The sequence below is a fragment of the Strix uralensis genome, chromosome 1, assembly GCF_047716275.1.
Source record: "Strix uralensis isolate ZFMK-TIS-50842 chromosome 1, bStrUra1, whole genome shotgun sequence".
NCBI classification, from domain to species: Eukaryota; Metazoa; Chordata; class Aves; order Strigiformes; family Strigidae; genus Strix; species Strix uralensis.
In genome coordinates, this window is record NC_133972.1 from 125,829,239 (window position 1) to 125,841,594 (window position 12,356).

The 12,356-nt window shown below is 36.8% G+C and overlaps 1 long non-coding RNA gene across 1 annotated transcript in view; it reads left to right on the forward strand.

The window, feature by feature from the left end:
- LOC141954184 (uncharacterized) overlaps positions 1–1,891 on the forward strand; it is a 69,782-nt gene extending 67,891 nt beyond the window's left edge. The window contains exon 3 of the long non-coding RNA XR_012632121.1: positions 1,757–1,891. This is a non-coding gene — a long non-coding RNA (uncharacterized LOC141954184). The remainder of the gene's footprint in view (positions 1–1,756) is intronic.
- The last annotated feature ends 10,465 nt before the right edge of the window (positions 1,892–12,356 follow it).

Here is a 12,356-nt window from a genome sequence, read left to right on the forward strand (position 1 = left end):
TTGCTTACAAGTTTATAACCCAATAATACTTGTAATTTCCAAGAAGTACAATTTTCAAAATATCGTAAAATAAGTGAGAAAAAAAAAAAAATCCCAATTCGTTTTGTTTGGTTTGGTGGTTTGGTTGTGGTTTTTTTTTTTTTTGGTTTGTTTTTTTTTGGTGTATATTTTTGTTTTGCTTTCTGTTTTGTTTTGGTTTTATATTAATTGTGTTCTTATTTATGACTTCTTTAAATATCAGATTTTGGTCTTCATTTTTGCTATCATTTCTAACTTGTACATTAAACAACAGAAAATTTCACGTCAGTATCCACAGACTGGTTGATTACTTTCAGTGCATGTAGAGTTTTCATCTTCTCATGTAGCATTCTAATTTTTCTGAATGCTGCTCTGAACACAGCTTTTGAATATGGATTCAATGAGTTTCAAGTAATGCAAGTTACATACATAAGGAAACACTGTGAAAATAGAGTGATTTTTACTGAAACCCTTTTCTTTTGGGAGTACTTAGTTCGAGAAAGATCATTTGAGGGTAATGAGACTACAGTTTTATTTTGATAACTGCCATCCACATACAGCAAAACATGGGAATTTACATGGTTTTATAACTTTTTTTGTAAATAATTAAAATAGAACACTGTAAGAATTTGGAACTGCAGGTAGCCTATACTAAGGCTATTGAATGTTTCAGCCCAATTTAGCAAGTACTGAAGTACAAATGCCTGAAAACTGTCACTGAAGTTGCGTGTAGGCCAAAAAGCCACAATAATATCTTATGTGGTGGACTGAGAACTTGTACTTGTTTTTCACAAATCTGTAGCAATGAAAATATTCCATAAACTTCATCTCTTTAGCACTGATTTTTTTTTTTTTACCACAGACAACTATTTGTCTTTATGGTTTTTATTGTAACGTGTAACATGTATGCATTTTAATGTAACGTATTGTTAACATTTATGTTAACAATTCAAGAGCTACCTTTCAACACCAAAAATTGCAGGGTTTTGACATCTTGCCTCATGTATGCCTGTCTGAAAAGTATGTCACTGGCATATATCATTTCATGGACAGTATTCAACTGGAACCTCTAGCATGAATTTACAGCCAGGGCGTGCAACAAAGGTACTTTCACCTGGTCTGCTTACCCTAATTAAGGGTCATCCATGTACTGGCCTAGTAGAGGTGAAGATCCTGATGGAGAAAGAGGTGACTGGCAGTTAATGGTGCCAAAGGGCTTCTAGTGATCTGACTGGCACAGACCCTGAGATTATCCCCTGTAGGACTGTTGCTTTAGGCCCTCCCATAGATCCTTCCCTGAGGTTGCTGCCTATCCACACCTTACCATCTCAGATCCCCCTGAGGTCCCTGCCTCTCTGTAGGACCCAATAGGTACAGAGTCACCATATGTATAAACTCATTTCTTCTTGAAGGAAAGTGCACGTTCCCTTAATAGCTGCCTTGATTTATATTATCATATTAGGATTCTATTAGTGCTCTCTATGTATAGCTGGAACTCTAGTAATCATAGATAATGATATTATTAAACCAGCATCCTCAAGAAGGGCCTGTGTAAAAATGGGAATGCTCTAAAAATTGTTACACAGCATATTAGATAACTATGACTTTCACCTCTTGCCTATCATCAGACCAGTATGATGAGGAAGATCACACATTCATAGTGCTTTTCTGAGGTCTGGGAATCAAATTAAATTAATTTATTTCTACATGATTTTTACTTTTTTTCTTTCCTTTCCAGCAATAAAGGTGTAAAGCGAGACTCACACATCCTTCTTTGGAAAGGACACTCTTTTGGCAGATACACAACTATGCATATCATGGCCCCAGCTTGGTGGCCCAGAAGGGTTTGAAGAGAGCATAGCAGACTACTAACAACATGAAACTAACTGCAAAAGTTGACAATGTTGCTGTCATAGCAATGGCTGCTGCTACTACTGCTACTACAGACAATTTCTGACTTTAACAAGCAGTGTCATCTTTTCTGAAATTCATAAGTTGTTATGATAAGAAATGAAATTATGTGACTTAAAGTACCATGTGTTATTCTGACATATGACTTACTCAATTTGTGGCATAAATCTTACTGCAAATCATGGAAAATAACTCTCAACAGCAGTATCAGGAAAAGATTTAGGCAACTTAAAAAAATACATCAAATCTCGTCTTTTTTAAATTAAGTTTTAGTATTTATGTCTTTGAGTTGTTTACTTTCTGTAATAATGAAGACTTGTTAGTCATTGTGGAATAAGTATAATTAGTGTAAATCTCAGAAATAAAAAAATGACCTGTTCCGTAGGAACTTTGCAAATCATTATCCTTATTTCATAATTTATTAAACAGACCCTCAACACTTCAACACTTGCTTTTTTTTTTTTTTTTTTTCTCCTGAATAATCACAATATTGGAATGACTGTGTTCAAGCAAGGAAGGCAGTTTCAAAAGTCCAGTCTGCCTCATAAAGCTCCAGCTACTGACCTTCTGCTCTTTTATTAAGAAAGAAAATAATCTAAAGCACTTCTGCTGACCCAATGGGTAATAGTATTGGGAGAGTGAAGTGATTTCTCTTATAAACTATCTCAGGCCACTTCAAATTGCTATATATCATAACCAAGCCTTTATATTCCATGAAAAGATGAATGGACAATCATTGACAATCTCTGAACATCTGTTTTGCATTTCACTATTTTCACCTTTTGAATAGTACTACGGTATGGTATAGTGCTGGGTGGTTTTTAGTCAAAGACATTGTTTGGCATACTTCCATTACATTGGTATTCTAGTATTGATCTGTACTATGTGTAATAGAATAATACATAAACTATATGGTAGAGTGTGTTAAATTCATGGTATAATTTGTACAGTGCAGTTGTACAATGTATAGAAAATAAAAGCATGTGAAACTGAATCTGTATCACAAACTTAACTGCAGAAGATAAAAACCTGACTGGAACACTTGTATAACAATTCAGATGCCAGCTGGAAGTTTAAAATCATGCCTCTGTTGTAAGTACTAGTAATTCCTGATATTAACTACAACATGGTAATTAACTATTAAATCAATGAGAGCAATATTTCTCCCTCCCAACCTGTTTCTCCAGCCTCAGCTTTCTTGCCTCAGTCTTGCCTTGGCTGAGCTTCAGGAAACCTGTTCACCTTAAAGAACCAGTCTCATGCAAGCACTACCCAAATCAAGCACAACATACCAGCTGGCAGTGACATCTTTTATTGAAGTGTCTGTTTTGGCATTTCTTTGTAAGGTCTTGATAGTGAAATTTTTAGTTGGTCAATTTAGACAGGTCAGAGGATATGAATCAATACTGTCCTGGAATCAGACAGTCAGGATAAGCGTACAAGTATGAATACAAAGTTAAATTTTATAATTTTCCCTAATGTTTACTTAAAACTCTGTTTCCACGAATATTCATTCCAACAAAATCATTAGTTAGAACAGCAGCAGAGATACAAATGAAGCAAATGTGGAGGCACAGTGATTGATTTCAAGATGTAAATGAGTATTTGCAGATTTTTTGAGAGCAGAAATCAATCAGTTTCACTAAAATTGTAAGAACAATGTAAATAACATTTATATAGCTCATTCATAGCATTCTCCTGATTTCCCTGCAGAAGCATCAGGTATGGAAGATGTAGAATATTTTTACCCTAACTTCTCTCTTCTTGAGGACCTTGAGGAATCAGCATTCCCACAGTTGGGAACATGAAAAACAAAAGAAAAAAAAAAGTGTTTCGCAAGTGTTTAACTAATCTGGAAAAGCCAAGGTCCCATCTCCCTTCAGAACCAACATAAAACACCTCAACACTGTGTGTGAGGGGACACATGCCTTCAGTACTGTCCTTCTATATCGGAGGATTTGGATAAGAAGTTGTAGTACCATTAGTTATGATTTGACCTTCAATTTTTCCAGGATCAGTGCAGCTGTACACAAACCACAAAGTTCTAGCTATATGCAGCAATGTAGCCTTTGATATCTTTCTGTGTTATGATTAATTTAATATATTAATTAAATATTTCCATATTTATAATGGAGTGGTTATGCATGGATAATTATCACATTACTACTTAAGTACCATAAACAGCTTCCCTCACTGAAGATTTTTTTGTCCTTTTTTGCTTTTCTTTTCAAATGCACTGTTTTTATATGTAACATTATGGAGCAAATACAAATAGTAATATAAATATTTATGTCCTAATATACCTTGATTTAAATGCAATTTTCTTTTATATGTTTAAATTTGTATTTACTGAATGATGCTACGTAGCCATTGTTACCTGACAAATAACAGACAGTAGTAGTTATGGCTGATGACTGAATCCAACTTAATCCTAAATTTCTTTAAGATTTACAAAAGAAGTTGCAACTTTAGAATTTAGTTAAGATAACTAAATTTAAAAAAGCTATGATGTATCACATTTTCTATCACAGCAGCATCTTAATCTATCATATATTTCCTAGGTTGCATTTCTCTTTTGCTAGGTTGCGGATTCACATTGTGACATGGCTGTGTAAGCTAATACGGACCTTGTTGCCAGGCACTTTTTCCCACCATCAAGCTGGCTTCTGTGTTTGCTGCTACTCACAGTTGCATCCAGCTGTTTATGCAGCAAACTGGGGAATTGATCCAGCTATAAAAGAGCTCAAACATTTTTTGCAGAGATAATTTAGGATAAATTAGTTAATCAATCCAATCCATTCTGTGGCTGCATAAACACTGGTGTTGGTGCTGAGCAGGTGCTCCTGGAGCACAAACAGCCTGGGGGGTGAGGGTAGGCTGGTGTACCTTACAGCACAGTTCCTGCTGAAAGGTCACAGCCTCAGTGTCCAGGACTCCTATTCAACTGTAGCATATAATTAGCTCATTCTGACTGTACTGGGTCTGGCTGAGCTGGAATTGGTTTTCCCCTGTAAGCAGCCCTCATGGTGCTGTGTTTTATGTTGGGAGCTGGCAGGGTGTTGATAGCACACTGGTGTTGTGGTTACTGCTGAGTAGTGCTTACACAGCACCAAGGCTCTTTCCGACATTTTCCCCCCTCAGTGGGACAGGGTGGGCAAGATCTTGGGAGGAGACACAACCAGGACAGCTGACCCGAACTGACCAAAGGGATATTCCATACCATATGACGTCTGCTCGAGTATAAAGCTGGGAAAAAGGAGGAAGGGAGCGGGGTCGCCCTTGGTCCTCCGAGGCAACCACTACGTGTATTGGAGCCCTGCTTCCTGAGAAGGCCCGACATCGCCTGTTAATGGGAAGCAGAGAATAAATCTGTTTTCTTTCTGCTTCCGCGCGTGGACCTTTGTTTTGCTTTGCTTATATTAAAACTGCTTTTGTTTTACCCACAAGGGTTGGTTTGGGTTTTTTTTTCCTATCTAATTTTCTTTCCCCTCTTTGCCCTGTTGAGAAAAAAGGGGGAAGGGGGGGGAAGTGATAGAGCAACTTGGTGGGTACCTGGCATTTAACAAAGGTCAAACCACCACACTGACTAAAGTCAGTTTTCATCATTATGTTGTACACCTACATTTTTGTGAAGAGCAGTTATATTAACTTTCTGTATTTACTGAAAGCTAAGACTTATCTTTTTCTCCCAAATGAGAAACTGGTAGCTGCAAATCTCACAGGCCCAAGAGGTACCTGACTTTCCTACATTTATTTATGAACCACCTTGTGCCCTGATCTTGCCTCTGGATCTGCTAGTGTGGACTTCTGTGCCTGTCACTTAAATCAGTAGAGCTTCACGGACGCCCAAAGGGCCATGCCAGTAAATGAAGATGAGAAGAGCTTTAAACAAGACAGAGTTAGAGAAGTAAAAATACTGCCATAGCTGGCTTCAGCATCTGTTTTACTGTCAAATACAGAAAGTTCTTTCAAATACTTAATTCTCTTTTGGATATTTTCTGCTGAAACTGAAGACAATAATTTTAATGTGCAGGTCTTTCTACTATAACCTCTGACAAAACAGTTGAATAGCCACTTTGAACACTGGATTTATGTTTCTGGAAAAGACTTTTAGAAACTTAATTTGTTCCATTCTAGTTTAGGAAGAAGTGTAAAAACAATCTTATAGATTCATCCTTTGCTGAGAAATACCTAGTTTGCAGTCTTTACCTCTACTCATCAGCATTCACATTGTTCACATTGCCTACCAAAAGTTCAATTTCATTATGCTGTTTTTGAGCAAAACTGAATACCAACTTGCCACAGTAATGTCTACTGCTGGCAGTAAGGGGACTTGGGCTCAGCATTCCAGCACCATCCCAATGCATTATCAAAGCAATAGCTCTAGAAAGCTGAATTAGAGCTGGTAGTTGAAGCAGAACAGATTTCCCATTCTCTTTACATTATTCCTGCAAGTGATACCTTTCAGAGGCAGTGCTCTCAGAAAGAAAAATAGCTTACTGCTCTTGTGTCTGGGTTATGTATTTGTGAAACTACTCAAGCAGCAAGAGAAGTTGAATATTTCAGTATCTGTCTAGTCCTACTCCATGGATACAGAAAAAAAAACACTGAATGAAAGGTACTACATTTCTTTAATACATACTAGTGCAGATTTCTGAGATAATTTTCTAACAATGAGTGAAAGTGCAGCAGTTGTGTTTGAAAATACTTGCACATCTGGCAACTGTGTATTGAAGCTCCTTGTCTGTTGGCCCACATCCTTTGAACTGTGGTTGTTCAGAGGATCAGGGTGCATGTCTTTGTTGAAAAACAATTTCCTTGCAGATATGCAGAGTGCAGACTGAATAAATCAACTAGAAAGACCCAGAAATATACAGATATAAAATGTGCACATTAATTGATATGTTCAATAGCTGCTTCTGAAATTGCGGAGTAAGTTTTTCACACTAAGCAATGATAACAGTAAGTACATCATGTTATCTTCCAAAAGCTAAACCAAAAGAGCTAAGGGTAAAAAAAATCTTATTAGTAAAAGTCAGCCATATAGAGTCGGGAGATACAACTTTTCTAATGCATTTTATATTAGATCCATATTTTATAGATGTAGAAGAAAAACTGTGGGAGGACCCAAGGTCCTCTCTGATGCTAAGTTGAGCTTTAGAACTAACATTTATATACAGGATAATTATTAAAGGTAGAATTTCCTCTAGACACAATCAGTGTATAGCTGTTTATGGTAGATATCTGCACATTTTTATCAAATATTTTCCGTGGATGGAAAAATGATGTCTCACAGGGAGAGAATGTTATTAGTCTAGCAGATCACCATCTTATATGTAGATCTAAACATTGTAGCACTTCTAATATACACTGCAAAATACTGGCTGTAACTTGAGGACTAGCAACTTGCTAACTTGAGTCTTTGGAGTTCGTTAATCATGGAGATCTTTAAATTGCTTTTTGTTGGCAGGGGAAATAAGCTTGGAAATTTTGAGGTGCTTCTGCATTTTGAGCTCTGCAGGCTCTGTATTAGAGCTCTGTGGCCATACAAAGGAGATTGGTGCATTTACTCTTTGCTGCAGGTTGCAGTACAGAGGTCCCCAAGCTAGTAGAAGATGTTTAAACTCCAGAGCTGCAAGATGTTTAAATGCATAGATGCCTGTGATTGCTCAGAGCTAATAAGCCTTGCTAACAAGCAGATCTATTTATCTGGAACATAACACTGTGCTGATCCTGCTGTGCTGTTTTGAAAAATATGTATGTTCAGCATGCCAGTTCACTGTGTAGACATACCAGCTTGCTCAGAGGTCTCTAATGCAATGCTCCACTGGGTTCTGAAGACTTGTTTGTATTTGGAATACTCTAAAGAAATATACAAGATGAAGCTTGCATGTTGAAAGGATCATACTCCTACCCACAGATCTTTTCTTGTTCTGTGTAAAAATGTGAGTAATCCCCTTAGAAGATGAGAGGTAAAGTCTCCATGAGAAATAATAACAAATATATTGTATAATATTCACTCATTGAAATTGCCTGGCAGCTACTTACATGACTGACTGTGGTTACATACAGATTCAATTCTGTGAACAATTCTTTGAATAGTTCCAAAAGGGCAGAGCTCTGATGTGTGCTTCAACAAAGAGGTGCAGAGGAGAGGAGTGGTGTCCAGCAAATTATTGCTAATTTCTTGGTTACTTTGCCTTTTTAGAAATGAAACATATTTTTTGCATGTGAAACTTGAAGACAGTATGGATGCAGATATGTTTTAGGTCCAAAGGCACACTTTGATTTAAATAAATAAATAACAAGTGAATATCAGCAGTACAGCGTGAAGACCTCCATGTCTGGAAAAGATTGTTCCTCTTTAATACAAATAAACAAGATTTTTTAAAAAATCTGTCATTCTGTTATGTCTATTTTTTACCCTATATAGATGGTCCCTATTCCTGACTTCGGAGCTGTTGTCCTTGTCCTGTATGTCTGGGTCTTAAATGAACATGCCAATGACTGATGGTTAGCAGTCAACATTTTACAGGCATTAGCATAAGGAATACATTACAGTACTATTCAAAGACTACACCGACATATTAGGATGTTGCTGTTATTGCTATTACTATTACTATTACTATTACTATTATTATTATTATTATTACAAAGTTTGACAACTGAGTTTCAATATCTGATATGGTCTGCTTCCTGGTTGCTTAGATTACCTTTTTTTCTCCTATCCATCACATTTCCAAACACTAAGTGGATTTGGTGTCTATGTTTGAACTAATAATCATGCTCTTCAATATATGATAAATTGTTTATGGAGACTGTCTTGACTTATATTCAGTTTTGAGATCTGTCTGATAACAGGTAGACTTTACAGTCCATCTTCAAGAATTAATAAGGTTTGACTTAACTGGCCTGGGACAGAAGATCTTTATTTTTGTGTTGGACAGTTGTGGGATTGCATCAAGTTTCCCATTCTTTGCTCTTGCACCCCAATCCCTTTTCATTCTGTGAGAATAATTGGAAAAACAAGAAGCAAAGGGAATTTTTTCTTGCAATAGGATAAATACATGGTTTCTATGTCTCAAGAAAACTAAAAAAATGCCTCCACAGAATTCAATTACTCTCTTAGAATGTGACAGACCTGTGGAGTATTTTATTTTCCTACCACTTAGTTTTAACATAAGTTAAAACAATTTCAAAAATTTAGAACAGATGAAAAAAAAAATAGTGTTACCTGCTAAAAGAAAAGACTGTTTTCTGAAAGAGTAGAAAACACTTTTTTTGGTCTGAACAAACTAATGCCTGAACATGATTTTTACCTCTTTATCTGCTCCTCCATTCTCACCCAAAACCTCATGGACCTAAATTAAACAGGGTAGTGAGATAAAATTACTATTTTAATTTGTGCATACATTTTAGGGTAAAAGTAAGTAAATAAATAAATAAAACCTCAGACATATCTCTTAACAGAGGGTTTACAGTTTAGTTTAGAGTTTGAAGTTTATTGAATCAAAGTGCTGATAAGTCCATACAGAAAAGCGTAATTCAGCCCTGTGGAATACATTTATATCTCAAAGATGTGTCTGATATGTATGTATAAATATATATCAAGTCCCTCTGGGTATCTACACTTCATCCTTTGAATTCACAAAAGGTCTCAGAGAGATAAGATTGGACATAGGAGATTCTGAGAAAGTGGTTGCAAGAACTAGAATCCAATAACTTAATTTAAATATATAAAAATGAAAAACAAATAGTACAATAGTCCTTCCTTTCTCTTTCTTCTCTACCTTCCTATGGTTTTTGTTAGCAATTTTGACCTTGCATGATTATTAGGTGTCTTATTTGAAACTAGACTACAGTGTTTGAAAACAACTCCAAAAAAATTATGTTGTCAAATTTTCCATATTCATTTAGGCATTTTATTAACCAAAAACCATCTTCCAAGATCCTCCATATTGACAACTACCTTATATTTAATCTAAACTTAATCTGATCTCACGTGAGATTTATTGTGGGGTATTGCTAGCAATTTAGCAGAATTAATCTTGTCCTATGGTTGCCTATACCTGTCATTAAATACTTTCTATTTTTTATGATTTGAAAGGTTAAATTTCAGTATTTCTGAGGTTTGGTGTTTTGTTTTGTTTTGTTTTTTTCTCAACTTCAGAATTCTTCTTCCATGCCTTAATTGTTAGGCAATTTATAAGAAACATTTAGTCATCACAGCTACATAGTATTTTTTTATATTTTTTTTAATGTCTGAATGTTTAACATCTTAGGGAACAGAAAATGCTTTTTAATGGCATGCTACAGTTTTCATCCATCTTCAGAATCTCCACTGCTCATTTACACTACATGCCTGATAACTTTTTCAACTTACCTGAAGGGTACTTCTGTTGAGTAGAGGCACTCCAAGGCAAAATCAATCTTCCTAATGGTGGAGAGAATTGTGCCACCTCAGTTGGTAATACAGGTTATTTAGCATAAACATATGTGTTCCCATTAAAGACCATTCACATTCAACTAAAATGAGTCACTTGTGTAAGAAGTTTTGTTTATAAATCTGAGACTAATTTCCCTAGTCTATTCTGTATGTGCCATGTGGTATAAAATTGTACAAATGTCAGTGTGCAGCCTCATAATATATTTATCTGAGAGCAAAATGTAAAGTCATTATGCACTATATATCTCAACAGAATTATAAATAAATAGAACATGAAAAATAAAATCAGATCTAGGTGAAGACCTTCACTACTTATCTGTCAGTTAAAAATGCAAATATTTCTTCTGTAACTACAACCCACTGTCATGGTGGTTATATTAATATACAGTTCATACAGATTATATTAATTGTGTGCACAGATAATGACCTGTTGGCTAAAAAGCTCCATTGTCATTGTCTTTTATAGCTGACTATATGCTCCACATGCACACGACTGTACTGTGGCTGCCCTTGTCTGAAAGAATGGTCTTTTTAGTCTTGCACAACACAGAGAGATGGAGTCAGTCAGGTTTTCAACTTCCTCGGAGGTGCCCTCTTTCAAGCTAGAGACTCTTTCATCTGGAATAGTCAGACAGGAGAGTTTTGCATTTCAGAAAATGTTTAGTCTATATTTTGGCTGTCTTTTATGTACCAGAATCTGTGGAAATTTCAGCCTTCCTGAGCCTCTTACGGTACTCAGTGTTCATCCAGCCACTCCTGTGCCACCTCAGGACTCTGCTTGACTCCTTGTATCAACAGCAGTGTTAGTACAGGATTGCTGGCATTAACACTGTTAGCACAAGATTGCTTGCATTAGCACTGTTAACATAGGATTGGGGTTTTGGCAGCAGTGCCTGCACACTCTGGAAGGAGTTTTCTTCCTGCTTTTCATCAGACCATTCTCTTCTTGTACATCTGGTGAGGGAGAGCGGGTCCCCATTGCAGGTGTGGGCTGTTGCTTGTTAAAAATTAGTTCATCTGGGCTGTTCAGTATCTACCATCAGGGAGAGACTGGGCTTGGGCAGGTACAGCAGGGACTGTTGAGTAGCTGCCATGGGTCTCAGTGGTATCTGGCTTAAGGGCTATAGTGTTTGTGTATGATGCTGACTGGCACATATATTGTGTTTGACCAGTGTTGCCTGGTAACTTTGAATCTCTCAGTATTTGTGGCTACAGTGCTCAAAGGCAAAGTCAGACCACAGGCTACAGATGAAAGCAGTGCATAAAAGCTAAACCACTGGGAGAAGGATTACAAATATTCTGTCCTCTGTGGGTATGTGTCACCTCCTTTAGTGGGTCTCATGTGGAAGAGTTTTGGAGAGAAGAAACCTGTAGCTGCTGTGACAGAAGAAGCAGTGTAGAAAATGGGAAGGTCTGGGAGTGCTGCTTGTGCTGGCAAGCTTTTGGTGGCATTGGAAGCTGGCTTGCTTTACAGATAAGCCATGTACTCAAAAAAACTGAAATGTGAAGATGAGGTGTTGTAAACCTCACAGACCCGATTCCTGCGATAAGCATGGACAGTCCAGGAAAATTCCTGCTGGCAACACTCCTTGGTATGAACACACCCATGAAGCCTATGGGCTGCACAGGATGGCACAGTGGACCAGTCAGGATGTTCAGGTGGAATAGCTATGTCGTTTTCATGACATTGCTGAGTGAACCTTAAGACCTAGACTGACTAAGCCAGCAAGAGAACTTGGCCTCTATGTGACGATAAAAGTACTATAAGAAAACAGTGTAAGAAAAGCCAGTGGAATTGCTCTCTAATGAGCAAATATTTCTGACACCTTCTGGCAAAATCTGATTATGTCCTACACAGACAATGACACCCTTGTAAGCCATCAGCGACCATAGTTTAAATGGTTATAAAAGTTCACACTATTCCTGTAATCTGTATAGAACTTTATATGACAGAATTTTATATCAGTCTTGAAAAGGAGAG